The following is a 15,436-nucleotide window of genomic DNA, read 5'->3' on the forward strand; positions in this document are numbered from 1 at the left end:
TGGCAGTGTCCTCTGACATGGGGGGCCACAGTTGGGGAAGGTCTCTTGGCCAGGTCAAAGGAGAGGATTGTAGGGTTTGGCCCTGACAGAAGTCAGTACGGGAGCACCAGGCAGATGGGTGTAGGGCCTGGAGAGCTCCTGCCTGGGTGAGTGTAGTCAAGCAGAATCCCCCATGACGTTAGTCCTTGAGGGAGTGACTGAATGATGGTGGCAGGGCCTGGAAAGCTCCTGCCAGGGTGAAGGCATCCGACCTTACCCCATATCCAATGTCATCCCCAAAAAATTGCAAAGCTCCAGAGCTGCTTAGGATAGGAAAGCAGGGGGGCTGGCCACCCTGGGAAGCCAAGTCACCATTCAGACTGTGTCCCAAAGACAATGTTTGGAATTCCGGGAAAGAGACTTTCAAACTGGGACTGTCCTGGAAAAACTGAGACTGTTGGTCACCTTGCACAGGTGGTGCTTTCATTCATCAACACTGATACTGGTAGAAGAACTTGTATAAGAGTGCTATGCTACTCTGTGAACAGCTACATAGGCATATGCTTTAATAGCTCACAGTGGATACCCGTCAAATCACTCTGGCAATTTGTCTGTTACCTTGTTAAGTTTTGTTAATGTGCTTAGACTTTAGACTGAATTCTCCATCACTTAATCCTGCTCTGTAATGTCTCTCTCAACTGATTACATCCTCAAGAAGGGTCTATATTATAACACCGAAGAGGTGTTTAAGCGAACGCCTCTTTGTCTACACGTAAAGACCAATCGCACTAAAGCACGAACGGTCACAACAGCAAATTCTTTCCCTGGGAAAGAATTTGTTTGTTCACACACACACACACACACACACACACACACACACACACACACACGCACACGCACACGCACACACACACACACACACACACACACGCACACAGACACTTACTTCATCCCCCCACACCCCCCAACATGGGGAGCTCTGCCCCCCACACCTCCTAACTAAATATACCAACTCCAAGATCGCACTACAGTGGAGAAAAGGCAAACACCATGTAATTGGCCAACTATACCTTTGCCCTGTAAAGTATTCATCTTCTTCTTCTTTTGGCTTTTCCCGGTTAGGGGTCGCCACAGTGAATCACTGCCCGCTCATGATTGGCAGTGGAGTTTTACAGTGTCAAGTTGCCAGCCCAGTGCCCAACCTTCCACAGAAGGCACACACATGCACACACTCACACCTAGGGCCAATTTAGTGTGTCCAATCCACCAACAGCATGTCTTTGGGATGTGGGAGGAAACAGGAGCACCTGGAGGAAACCCACGTGACCACAGGGAGGACATGCAGACTCCGCACAGAAGGCACCCCAGCCAAGGATCGAACTGGAGAACCTCTTGCTGTGGGATCACTTAAAACCATTTTGATGAATACGTGTCGCTCATTTTGTGTTCAATATTACAACATTACGATGTAATATAGACCCCCTCAGGAAGGCTGGGCTCAGTGGCTGCTGAATGCCACTCAGAACTCACTACATTTCTGGGTCATAGGATCATCGGATCCTAGGAAGTTACTAGGCTATTGGCCCAGAAGCCCTTATAAGCCTAGCTAAGAGTTTAGCCCATGTTTAGACAAGTCTGCACCCAAAGGATAGAAGACACTTTCATGTTTTTTTAACACATTCTAAGACCTTTTAATATCCCACATAACAGTGTTAAGCTACAGAGACAAGACAGAAGATGGAATACATAATAGTGGTATAGTTATATTTACACGTTCTAGTTTATAAATCATGTACTAATTATTTGCCAGACATATCATTTCTTGTAGAGACACTTTGTATTACATTTCTTTATTTACAAGTGGCAGATATACAGGAACAAAAATGATTACTGTATTTCTAAAATATACACAGACTTTCTTTAGCAGACAAGGCATTCATACTATGTGTTCTTTTGACAGGTTCCATTGATAAAAAACAGTAAGCTTGTATGAACAATTTCTATCACTCATCCTAAAAATAAATAAACAAACAGATAAATATTAAAAAAAAACAAATGATATAATCACATGTTACTATAGGAGAATATGCTAAGATGGAGATAATAAGTTTGAGTGGTCTTGTCTGCAATGAAATACTCCCTCGAGTGCTTGCTTTGCCATTTTATGGATTTTTCGCAGTAGAACTGCATCAACCTTAGAGGAATCAATGTTTCGTTTGATGCATGTTTGTTTGGCTCTGTGATAGCACTTTCTGTGTAATAAGAGCATTTTAATACACATGAAGTCAGTTCCTTGGCCAGTCTGAACTCTTTCTTACCAATGTACTACTATATACAGTGTCTTAAAATAAAGAATATTTTAGGTAATACGACCTAACAAAGAGTACGCTTTCAGCCACATTTATTAATGTGTTTTCATATACTATAATCATGTGACTAGTTACAGTCATTTCTTGTTTGAAAGGAAAATATCTCTATCTTAGTATGTGATTGTTGCTGTATCAGGTGAGACCTTTCATTACACAGAATAGTATCTGCTCATGTTACATATATATGGGCATACATTCCATAAAATCCATGGTAAATGGTTTAATTTGACTAAAAAATAAATTTGATCTGAATGAGTATGAAGGAATGACCCACATTTCATTAGTTACTGCAGTGTACCATAACAGAAACATGATGTGGCAGACTGCTTAACATTCCTAACTGGAATATATATATATAAAAGGTCACAGTGTAAGCATTCTTCACAAATGAGTTACTGCATGCAAATTACTTAGGTGCTCTTGTCACTTATTGAAGAAAATGATCATTGTTTACATCTGTAGTTTTATCCGAGCTGAAAGACTCATTTAATTTGTAGTCAGTGGTCCCATCACCCTTAATAGAGGGTGGAATTCAGCGGACAGAGAGAACATGGAACTCCTTTTCTGAAAGTCAGAGTCCAGGCCTATCTCTGAACAGGTAGAAAGGTTCCACAAGAGTTTTTTTTTTTTTTTACAAAATAACATGGGTTACAGTAAAGAAAGCCACATTAGAGAAACATAAAGTAATTCCTGCGATTGCATGAGGTTAAAAAAAACAGGATGGACAGTCACCCAGAATTATTCCTGAGTAAGATGTGAAATAGTCATAAAAGAATAATAAATACATTATGTAACATAGCCAGTACAGGAATTGGGTTCCCATTTGGAGTTATCATTAGCAAACTGGTGAGCAGTTAGGAACAGAAGCCCATAGGGTTTGTTATAGTGCCTCAGATTACCAAAACTCTTATAATGGAACTGACTACTACACTAAAATACTATAATAACAAAATCAAGATATATTTACATAACAAACTCTTACAAGTGCTTTCTCACACTGAAAATGGAACAAATAACAAGCACTCTTAAGGCATGCACATACACAGCATTTAATACACCAATCAAAGATATAACAAAACCAATAATTCCATCAAATGTGTTGGTCTTTACTTTAATAAGGGCACTAATAAGAACTTTTCATTTAAACCTAGGAAGTACATACACATTCATCTAAAATGCTCTGTACCACAAATCTACAGTACTCATTAAATCATTAATACTATATATTTTTGAAATATTATCTCAGGACTCCATTGGAAATGGAACTTCCTAGCTAAATATTCATAGAAAAAATGTAAATATATACACAAAGTAATTAATTAAGTTTGACCTTTTATTTTCCTAAAACAGTAACGTATTCTGGGTATCATATAAATCATTCCTTCAAAATGACAAATCCACTGATAATTTATATTATCATGTCCTGAAGTACTAAGATGTGTATGTGACATATTATGCATCATTTTATTTTTTATTCTTTATTTCATATATATAATCTCAAATTATTTTGGTCATCCTGAAGTATGCTTTGTCAACCTAAAAATACTGATATATGGATATATGTGAAGACATTATTGAATACAAAACATTCCACCTGTTACAAGGTGTTGGAATCTATCACTGTTGTTGTTAATGTAAGAATATGATCTACATTTATAGCATTCACAAGAGCCCACAGTCTTGCTTTGCATTTTCCCACCTGTCCTTAATAAATCGGTGAAAATCAAAGTTCACTTAAAAACCATATATGATGAGATATCTATAGTGTGTCTGATTTTGTCATCATTAATAAAAATATTTCAGTATTTGTTCAAAATCTGTCAAATTAAATAACTGTCATGGGTATATTTAGTAACAGTAGCTTTCTACTGGTCTGTACCAGATCTGCCATAGTTAAACCACTGTTCGATCTCATTATGATTACATGTATGACCTGGATGCTCCTGGTTCGATACTTATTCACCACCTCTCTGAACTGTATAAAAGCTGACACTTAACTGTGTTATTCCTACTAACTCATATTACCTGTATCTTCAGTATACTGTTCTTAGTATGTCTCTGATGACAGCAAAATAAAATAACGTATTCAATTTCTTTGCTGTAAATCATTAACTTGTAAAAGTGACCACTATAATGAGCATCTAAAAATTGAACTGATTAAACCGTATGATAAAATTAAATGAAAAAACACACAATGACTATTTATAGAAGACTGAAATTATCACTGCAGAGTGGGTTTAAACAAATTACGTCTCTGCAAATGAAAGAAATATCTGCAATGGAGTGGACACAGGATGGAGTGGAAAGGAAATGACAACTTCACGAGGTTTAAAGGAAGAGTCAAAAGAATTAGCAGCTTGGTTGGGACAGTTTTGTTGTGCACAAGATAAAGAACTGACTGTGCCCCAGGTGGCCTTTGTTCATTTAGCAGCAGTGAAAACCAGGAGAACATGGCATAGGAGTATGGGAGTGAGCAGCCATTCTTTGCTCACACATCCAGGTCAAGGTAGAGGGTCTTCTGACCCCCTGCAATACTAACAACTACAGGAGTGTCAGATATGTGAGATGCAGCTCATTGAGCTGACATGATGACTAAGATGTGCAGGAAGCCAGGGAGACTGGATGTGTAGAAACATGCATGAATCCTCCCAGCAGCAGCTATAGCAGACGTCACTGCTGTGATACGGACAGGACTGACTGGGGAGCTGTGATAGGAAGAGGACTCACTGGGAGCCCTTCCGTGGGCAGCTAAATTTTACCTCAGAAGAGAACAAATGGGTTGTAGCACTCTCGCCCTGGTCAGGGAGCCACATAATCTCCTTTGATCAAGGAATGAATGGGTCTGCTTTCACACTGATAAGCAGCAAATTAATTTATAACTGTTGTGGCGGGGGGGGGGTGGGCTTAAATTTACGGATCTAAAAAGGAACAAAAAACATACCAGTCTGCATTTTATGTACTGAACTGCATACTAGTCATTCACAAGCCAATGCAGAGTGTAATATAGGCAATACAGGATTAACAAAACCAAAAAGAAATGTACATGGTGGTGCATCTGCTATATGAGCTAAAAGAAGTCCTGCATTGTGAAACTGTAGCAAGGAGAAATACAGGATAATGTGATGTAATAGGAAGCAGGACATTTTTGTGCAGCTACATAATTGCAGCACTGCAGTTGTATATGATACATCAGAGGTACCATGTCCTCTGGGACAGGCTAGGACAGACTTGAAGCTAACAAGCTATAAAGTTGCATTGTCTGCACCTAAAGCCATACAAAAACAGGGTTTAACAGTTATATGTCTATAATAAATGAAAAGAGAGAGTCTCTCCATGAAAGTATTGCAAGTACCTTACAGATGTAAGTCTTGCCCAAATGTATCAGAGACGTGAAAAATAGTGCAGTCTGAAAGGCAAAAACACAGCCTCAAGCATAGTATGGAGAGAGACAGAGAGAGAGAAATGATACAAAAAAAATAACAATATGTTAAATCAGTTTGAAGCAACATTCTGCTTAGCTAATATTGACATGTCTATCTTTTATGCATTATAGGTTTATAGGAAAATATTAGGCTAATGGCCATTTAAAGCCTAGCCAGTAACCTGAGGTCTGAATCAAACTTGGCACTTTGTGTCTAAGAGGTGAAGACCTTAACCATTATGCAACTCCTTCTCCATTATGTTTTGCTGTCTAGGTTAGCTAATACCAAGCATTGCCCATTTACATAGGGGGAATAAGGAGATAAGCTGAAAAAATAAAAAAATATATACATTCAATTTAGAGGTCCACTAGGGCTTAAACAAAGACAAGACACTTCTGATTCAGACGATATCTTTAAGGTAAGGTAGTTTAAGTATATTCAGTGACATTTTATAATTTTACTTGAAAATCATCTCAAACAAAGTCTGATATTAATTACATATTTGTGTTACAGTAGCGGAGTGAGGCAATTTTGATTATCTGGAAAATTATTACGACACAGCATTAGAAAGAAATGCAAAAGACAAAGTAAACACATCATTTTCAGCTTTGTTACTGTTGTCCCTCAGGTGCAACAAGCATTTTAGAAAAAGTGATCAGGGTAAGTTAAAAAATGATTTATCTAGTTACTTAGTAGTATAATTAACAAATGCAGAAATGAGCTACAAATAAACACCATTTCTTTCACTAGGTTTCATTACTCTGAGCAGCTCTTCCTTTAACCATAACATGTCAACCCTGGAGGAAGGCAATGTTTTCCTTCAGGTCTTTTGTAGTCAGCAGTCAGTTAGCAGTGAAGTAAGCAGACCAGATGGGCAAATCCACTGTGATTTGCAATGCTGATTAATGTTTCTGTTCCAAAAGGAGGTGGAAACTGTAGTCAATTCTTGTAAAAGAACCGATTCATGTACATTAAAAATAAAAGTCAGAGAACTGACTATTTTAGCATGATAAAAAATTGAGCACTGTGAATAAAAATGTTATGGTTCCACAAGGATGATATGAAGTGAATATGACATGAAGGAAGTAACACAGCGTGAAGCCTGCAGCATGCCTGATGGAGTTGTGAGGTGCTGATGAAGCGGGCACCAGGACTTTCTAGTGTTAGAATTAAATTCGTGAATGTTAGGAAGTGGACGGAGGTACCGCTGTAGAGGTTAAAGAACACTGTACCCCCTACCAGCACACTGAAAACAACGTTCTTGAGGCCCAAAGTCGGCATACGTACATGACATAATCACAAAACAAAACAACAGCAGCAAAAGAAACAGCATCTCACCATTTTCTGCATATTTGCAGCAGGAGGGTGAACTTTACTTCTCAGTCTATTGTGTTGGGAAAGTACGAGATAAGCTTCTTTGGCACCCAGAGCTGTAAAACAAATACACGCATAAATATGAGGGGGGCAAACCAGAAAGAGGCACATAAGTAGAAACTGTTGATCCACAAAGTATAACTATCTCCAAAGTAACGGAATACATGCATTCAGGAGTTAGTTTTACACCTAGTATTATATGATGCGCATATTTTGTTAACACTATGAGAGGTCCTAACGAGGTACAGAATATGAGCGCATTAAAGTTTTTGTTTGAAACACTACTATAGTGCGTCATAGCTGATCCCGCCACCCCATGTAGAGGGAGCCAGGACCGCGGTGCCCCTCACCGTGGCGAGCTGTTTAACGCCGCGGTGCTGAAATGTCTCCCTGGCTCCCCACCTCACCTACCTTTGTGTTGCTGCACGACCTTCTGCACTTCCAAAGCCACAGGAAAAGCACTGGGAACAGCTACAGCGACAAAAATAACACCCAGCCATACAATCCACCTGTTGCCGAAAGCCATTTTCCCGTAGTGGGAGCTGCAACTGACTTGTAAGAGACAAAATAGCCCCACTTTCACTGCGCCTTTCCCTTTGGCGGAGCTATCCCCTTGACAAGCTTAGGCATGCAGAATGGGTGTGCGAAACAACACAAAGGGCTAGGGCCGAATACACCGTGAGTGATGGTTCAGTCCCGGAAGCCGCTGCTACTCCTGGCAGACTCCTGTTGTGCCACTTGAGGGTGGGCAGGACCAGTCAGGCTCCAACACACAATGCCAGTAGCTACCCAGAGCAGTGCATGCACCTGCTCTTTGCAATGCAAGGCGGGTATCTGATGAATAATTTCTACCTCCTCCACTGCAGATTATGTATGATTAACAGAACATCTTCACGTACTTGTAATCTGATGCAACTCATTGATGTTACAAAATCAGGACCCAAAAAATAAGATAAGATTTTTAAAGCGAAAATGCAATTCCAGCTGCTGCTGCTGCTGTTAAGCCTAGTAACTCCTAAACTAGTCCTGACGGCTGCTTCTGCAATGTATTTTCTACAGGGCTAATGGATTTTATACAGTAGCGACATGCTACTGAGCTACAGTGGAAAACCATGGGAACCCCTAAGAGCTGTGGCATTCTGCACTTTTGTTGTTCGTAAAGATAAAATAAAATACACTTCTGAGGGCGTCAGACGGCCAATTTCATGATTGCTGAAAGATATTAAAATTAACTTGGTTTAACACGTATTTTATTCACATAAACTTAACTCGAGCAAGGCAGACTTAATCTGCTCAGGTTTTAAAATGCTAACAGTTTTCAGCTGAAAAGTGTCGAGAAAACAGAAAGGATTTTAATGCCCCTATGTTCTTGGTGGGGCTGTTGCTGTTATTTGGTCTACATTGCCTGTCTAGCTATTTAACTCCTCTGTAGTAGATAGTCCAACCTGCATCTGGGGTCTTATGCCCGAAATTGTTACAGCAACAAGCAATAATGCAGGCTTGAAAATGTTACTGGAATTTAGGTTATACAGAAAGTTAAATTACAGCTGACTGAACTACTTGAATTAGCTGCACAATGACAGAGAATATTACAGCAGAATTTTTACATACGGATTTTGCTTTTTTGCAGGTTTTTGCATGTAGTACCTATACACCTGCAGTACAATCCTACTTTGATCTCAGAGGTATACTGCATCAGGTACTAATTACAGGTCTATTAATTAAAAACTCCACCAACTTAGAACCTCTTTGCTTTCTACATAAATAGATTGCTAAGTATGGGCAACAGGCAGACTGGAACTGTGTAAAGGATTTGACTTACTATTTGAAGATACAAAGAACATCGCATAGCTATATACAGAGGTAGAAGTGTTCAGATAAGTAGAGGGAGTCAGGCGTCTGGACTGTAAAATAAGTTTTCTCCATCTTGAAAATGCACTAAGATAACAGCACCAGCTTTCTTTAAGGAGGACTGCGGCAGTCCTTTACAGTATTGCACCTCTCACCATCCAAAGAAGGTAAAAAAAAAAAAAAATCAGAGCAGAAGTCAGCCCTAGTAAATCCTGAGCTTCTCTGAGCATGGGTACCTACTTTATGTGTGATGTATATGTGAATTACCTGCCCTATTGCACCTTCATGCAAGTCTTGTGCAGGTGAAAATATTCTACATTTCAAACTCCATTGTGGCTTCAGTATGCAATACATGAAATACATTATAGTAAAGTAGCCATATGAGCAAGGACCTACAAAATGTGACAATATTTCACCTGCCTATGTATGGAAGGAGTTTCTTTAATACAAATACTTATAGGAAGAAGAAATTGTGGAGGGATGAAATGATGACTAGGGAAGGAGTGGGAGATATTAGATGGGGGAATTATTTAAGTGTACTATATATTTTATAACAAATAAGAGGAAGTTGCCAAAGAAGGGTAGTTAATAGAAAGTGATTTGTGAGCACCCTTTATTATAAAATCAGAATCATTTAGCAGCTTTGGTGATAATTTCTTTAAGTTCTCCATAATGCTAAATGGCAGATTGTGACAGTAAAGCCCTATGAGACATTGAGTTAGATATCTATATACAGAAGCCACCTCAGAACCCCTTCATAAATTCATTATAAAACTTTCAAGCAGTGACAACAGGGTGGGCATCTATAAAAGTCCTCCAATATGGTTATTTTATCCTTAGGGATATAATTGCAGGTCACCTCTGAATTTGAGCCCACTACTTTGCCTGATGAAGTATTCATGATTTACTACATTGGATATAATGCAACCATAAAGACACATTTTTATATGGTCTGCATTCTACCAGTCTGCACAGAAATCATATATTTGTACCTAATACAAACTGATTAAAATGCAATTTGACATCCTGGCACTTTTTATTGACCATGTAGGCATATTTGTAGAGATTATCAATATAAAGTTATAGCCCTGAAACCATTTGGCATTTTCTAGTAATATGTTTGTTCATCTAATCTGAATATTTAGTCACCAATTCAGTTATTTTATTCTCTTTGTTGGAGAGATAACAGAACTGATGCATACTGAATTTCTGAGTGCCAAATCACAGTGCTTGACAATGCTTTCCTTTTTATTCTGGAAAATATCTCTTTCAGGGACAAATAAATAGTGATTTTAGTTCTTATATTATAAAAATTCCACTGCTGTATATTATTTTATGTCACTTCAAATGCTTACACAGTTGTTTTGGTACTAAACGTCAATGTTTTCCTGAGTGTACCTGTTGCTAATATATAATTGCAACAGGGCTGAACTTGAAATTTATCAATGTTGGTCAATGCTTGTAGATCAGAGTGTGTGTATGTACTTTTAAGAAACATTTCCAGATGTAGGCACATGCGTATAAATGCACAGCATGTGCAGGCAGCATTGCCATTTTGAGAGAACAGGCAGAGTGTTAACATTTATGAGTGCAGTAGTTAGTCTGTTTATAAGTTTATTAAAGTTTAAATTATAAAGCCTCATTTCTGATGTGTTTCAGTGTAATAAAGCTGCTTGAACAGAACCCACAAATGTTCATCTGTTTTATCCTGACCAGACAAGTGACATGGTGTCAGAACCAGAATTAGAAGAGCTACTTCTTCAAGCCATGAGGTGCAGAGTTGAAGGTGAAGACAGACTAAGCAGACTGAGTGAAACAAAGCACAGACAAATGAAAAAGGGCCAGAAATGAGCTAAACATAAAGAAAACTACACAGATGATTTATTTGACAAAGAAAATGAAATGGCACATTTATAAGGCACACAGCTCATTATTAATCAAATGAGTACCACAAAAACATATTATTAAGCAAACGAAAAGCAAAAACCACATTATTAATTAAACACAATGTGTGAAACAAGTTGATCATATAGAGAGCTAAAATACCACTTTCTATGAATATAGTGTATCAGTGGTTAGTGAAAAGGTTAATACAGTAGATTTATTGGCAAAGAATGAAATATTTTGTACTGTCCTGATCAATGGTAAGTCCAAAGAACTCAAAGTAGACACTGGTTCAAAGTGTAATGTTATATCAGCAGAAACATTTGCTAAAGTGAGAGCTAGTGAGCAACTTAATTTGAGCAATTGTGTGAAGTGTGTTTCTTATGGATGTGAAGAGATTCAAACCGAAGGCTCAGTAATGCTTTCATGAAGATCTGTGCAGTCATTATTAGGTCTCAGAGACAGCTTGAGAATGAAACTGCTTTATTTTGCCAAAGATGTCTATCATGTAAGCACATGTCCCAGTTCCAGCTTCAGTGATGCTATTTTCTCAAAGTATGCTGATGTGTTGGACAACAAACTAGGCAAACTTCCAGTTATGTACTCCATGAAATTAGACCCGGAGGTCATTCAAGGGGGTCAGACCAGCAAGAAGAGTTCTAATGGCTATGCAGGACAAAGTCAAGGTCCAGTTAGACAAAATGGTCCAGCAAGATGTGATTTGTCCAGTCACATAACCGACTGAGTGGGTATCTTCCATGGTAGCTGCTCATAAGAAAAATTGAGATGAAATCAGAATATGCATTGACCCAAGAGACTTGAACAAGGCATTAAAAAGACCTCATCTTCCTATGTGTAAAGTCAAGGAGATTGCAACCCTCATGCCAGATGCTACTGTTTTTCTGTCTTAGCTGCAAAGAGTTCATTTTGGCAAATGATGCTTGATCACAAATCTTCTCTACTGACAACATTCAGTACCCCATTTGGTAGATACAGATTCCTCAAGATGCCTTTTGGAATAAATTCTGCTCGTGAAGTCTTTCAGCTTGCAATGGAGCAAATTTTTTTAGGCTACCTGTGTGCAATAATAGCTGATGATTTACTACTTGGAGGTGATGGTGAAGCAGAGCATGACAGAAACCGCTGGAAAGTTCTAGACAGAGTACCTGAAATGAATTTAAAGCTCAGTCCTCTGAAGTGTAAATTCAGACTACCAGAAGTTACTTATGCAGGTCATTTGTTTAGCAGTCCAGGCGTACGACCAGATCCTTCTAAACAAGAAGCCATTCTTGAGATGCCAACTCCAGACAATTTCCAAGTTTTACAATGTTTTCTTAGTATGGTTACTATTTGGGCAAATTTATCCCTGACTTTAATGAGTTATCAACACCTTTAAGAGAGCTCACATGCAAAAATGTTGCATGGTCATGGTTAGACCAACACCAGAGAGCATTTGATAACCTCAAACAGCAAATTTCTAACCTGCCTACATTAAGATACTATGATGTCCACAAACCAGTAGTTCTTTCCTATGATTCTTCAAAGTTTGGTCCTGGTGCATTTATTCTACAAGAGGGCAGACCAGTTGCCTATGCATTTAGAACTCTTACCCAAACTGAGATGTAGTATGCTCAAATTGTGAAGGAACTTTTGGCAATTGTGTCCGCATGTTCGAAGTTCCATGATTATATTTATGGCTGAGCAATCCAGATAGAAACTGACCATCAAACTCTAGTTACTATTTTAAAGAAGCCTATGCATTCCACTCCAGCAAGACTGCAAAGAATGATGCTTAAATTGCAAAAAATTACAATTTCAAAATGGTCTATACAAAGGGCAAACTTCTTTCTCTGGCTGATACCTTATCCAGTTCACCCAGAAATATTACGGAACAGCTTGATGCAGAGAATTTTGACTTTGATGTCATTGAAGTGCATAATTTTTCTACAATGAAGCTTAATGAGCTGAGAGATCATGCAAAGACTGATCCAATTTTGCAAAAGCTCAACCACTTCATCAATGTAGGATGGCCATCAAAACAATCCTATGTACCACCAGAAGTACAACCTTACTTTCCATACAGAGATGAGATGCTGATGGAAGATGATACCATTTTCAATGGTCCAAAAGTTATTGTTCCTACTTCCTTACAGTGAGAATGCATCCAGATTTTACATCGTGGCCATCCAGGTTCCAATTATACCAAAAGAATGGCAAGAGGACTAGTATTTTGACCTTTTCTAGCAAAAGACATTGATAAAGTGCTTTCTTCTTGTTCAGTGTGCAATGGTACTAAGCCACATTCACAAAAAGAGCCACTTCATCTAAGCCAATTTCTTGAACTACCTTGGTCAGCAGTAGCAACTGACATAAACAGTCAACATTATTTAGTGTTGAAAAACTCTTATTTAAACTGGTTTGAGATCGATTTGCTACTTATCCTAACATCCAGTGCTGTTATTACTAAGATGAAGCATCATTTCACAGCCCATGGTAGTCCATACAAAGTTATTTCTGACAGCAATTCTCAGTTAACTAGTCAATTGTTTCAGAGATTTGCTAAAGAGTGGGACTTTATCCATGTTTCTAGCAGTCCTGAATATCCACAGTTAAACGGCCTTGCTGAATGTACAGTACAGAGTGCAAAGTAATTACTAGAGAGGTCAAAGGGTGACAATACCGATATCTTCTTGAATTTACTTAATCTCAGAAATATACCCCGTGACAATCTACTAGGTTCGCCTGCTCAGAGAATTTTATCTAGGCAAACCAGAACAACCTTGCCTTTCAGTTCTAGTTTGTTGCTGCCTAATGCTAAAAACAACAGAGCAGTCAAAGCCCAACATTTTAAGAAGCTGTTTCTCAGAAGTCCAGCTATGATAAAATGAGCAGATTTCTTCATCTGTTAAAAGAAGGAGACAGTGATGATTCAAACAGCAAAAGGCTTTGATTGAACTGGTCACGTGAGAGGTATATGTACTGAGCCGAGATCCTACTTAGTGGAATCTGAGGGTATAGAGTACAGGAGAAACCGCAGGCATCTTCTTCCTGTATCAGAAATGATATCACAGCATCTTATCTGTGATACAGACTCTAGATCTCAGAGCAACCCAGACAATGTTCGTACCAAGGAACATGTCGCAGTATCCATTCCCATACCTGATGATGTCCCAGATGTCCTCAAAGTTGAACATTCCTTGAAGACAGTCCCCATTGCTAGACCCAATTCTGACTTTAATGTTACATGGTCAGGTCATATTTCAAGACCTAGTGTAAAATACACAACAACTTGATCATAGTTGTTTTCTATGTGTCTAATTTTATATGATTGCATGTCAAATAATTAGTTCTGTATAACTGCATGTTGAAAATATCTTCTTCTTCTTTTGGCTTTTCCCGGTTAGGGGTTGCCACAGTGGATCACCTTGTCCGCTCATGATTGGCAGTGAAGTTTTACGGTGTCGAGTTGCCAGCCCGGTGCCCAACCTTCCACAGAAGGCACACACACGCACACACTCACACCTAGGGTCAATTTAGAGTGTCCAATCCACCTGCAGCATGTCTTTGGGATGGGGGAGGAAACCGGAGCACCCGGAGGAAACCCACATGACCACAGGGAGGACATGCAGACTCTGCACAGAAGGTACCCCAGCCGGGGAATGAACTGGATAATCTCTTGCTGTGAGGTGGCAATGCTAACCACTGCACCACCGTGGCCACCCCAACTGCATGTTGAAAAATAATTTTTGTAAATTGCATGTCATTGAATACTGTAATTTTGTATGAGGGCTATTTCTCAAAGAGGGAGGATGTAGATCAGAGCATGTGTATGTACCTTTAAGAAGCATTTCCAGATGTAGGCATGTGCATATAAATACAGAGCACATGCAGGCAGCAGTGCCATTTTGAGAGAGTAGCCAAAGTGTGAACATGTTTGTGTGCAGTAGTCAGTCTCTTTATAAGTTTATTTAAGTTTAAGTTACAAAGCCTCATTTCTGATGCGTCTGTGTGTAATAAAGCTGCTTGAACATGTTCTAACCTGGTAAATAAATAAATCATCATATTCACCTCATGAGGAAAAATAAAGTGTGCATGTTTCATGCAAAATGAATCTAAAGAAATTTGCATTAGAGCGGCTGTAAAATTAAAGTAAAAGATTTTGAAAAATTTGAAAACCAGAGCATGGCTTATATATTCACTTGCTTCTAAAACTCAACAAACACTAGTTCCTGTTCCTTTTTTCATACGTACATATTAACTTAGTAGAATGTGACTCCGAAATGCACTTCTTCTTCTTTCGGCTTTTCCCAGTTAGGGGTCGCCACAGCAGATCACCTGTCCTCTCATGATTGGCAGTGGAGTTTTACGGTGTCAGTTGAAGGCACACACTCACACCTAGGGTCAATTTGGAGTGCCCAATCCACCTACAGCATGTCTTTGGGATGTGGGAGGAAACCGGAACACCTGGAGGAAACCCCCACGACCACAGGGAGGACATGCAGACTCCACACAGAAGGCACCCCAGCTGAGGATCGAACTGGAGAACCTCTTGCTGTG

Source organism: Protopterus annectens, chromosome 8.part0, assembly GCF_019279795.1.
Source record: "Protopterus annectens isolate FY-2018-M chromosome 8.part0, PAN1.0, whole genome shotgun sequence".
Taxonomy (NCBI): Eukaryota; Metazoa; Chordata; order Ceratodontiformes; family Protopteridae; genus Protopterus; species Protopterus annectens.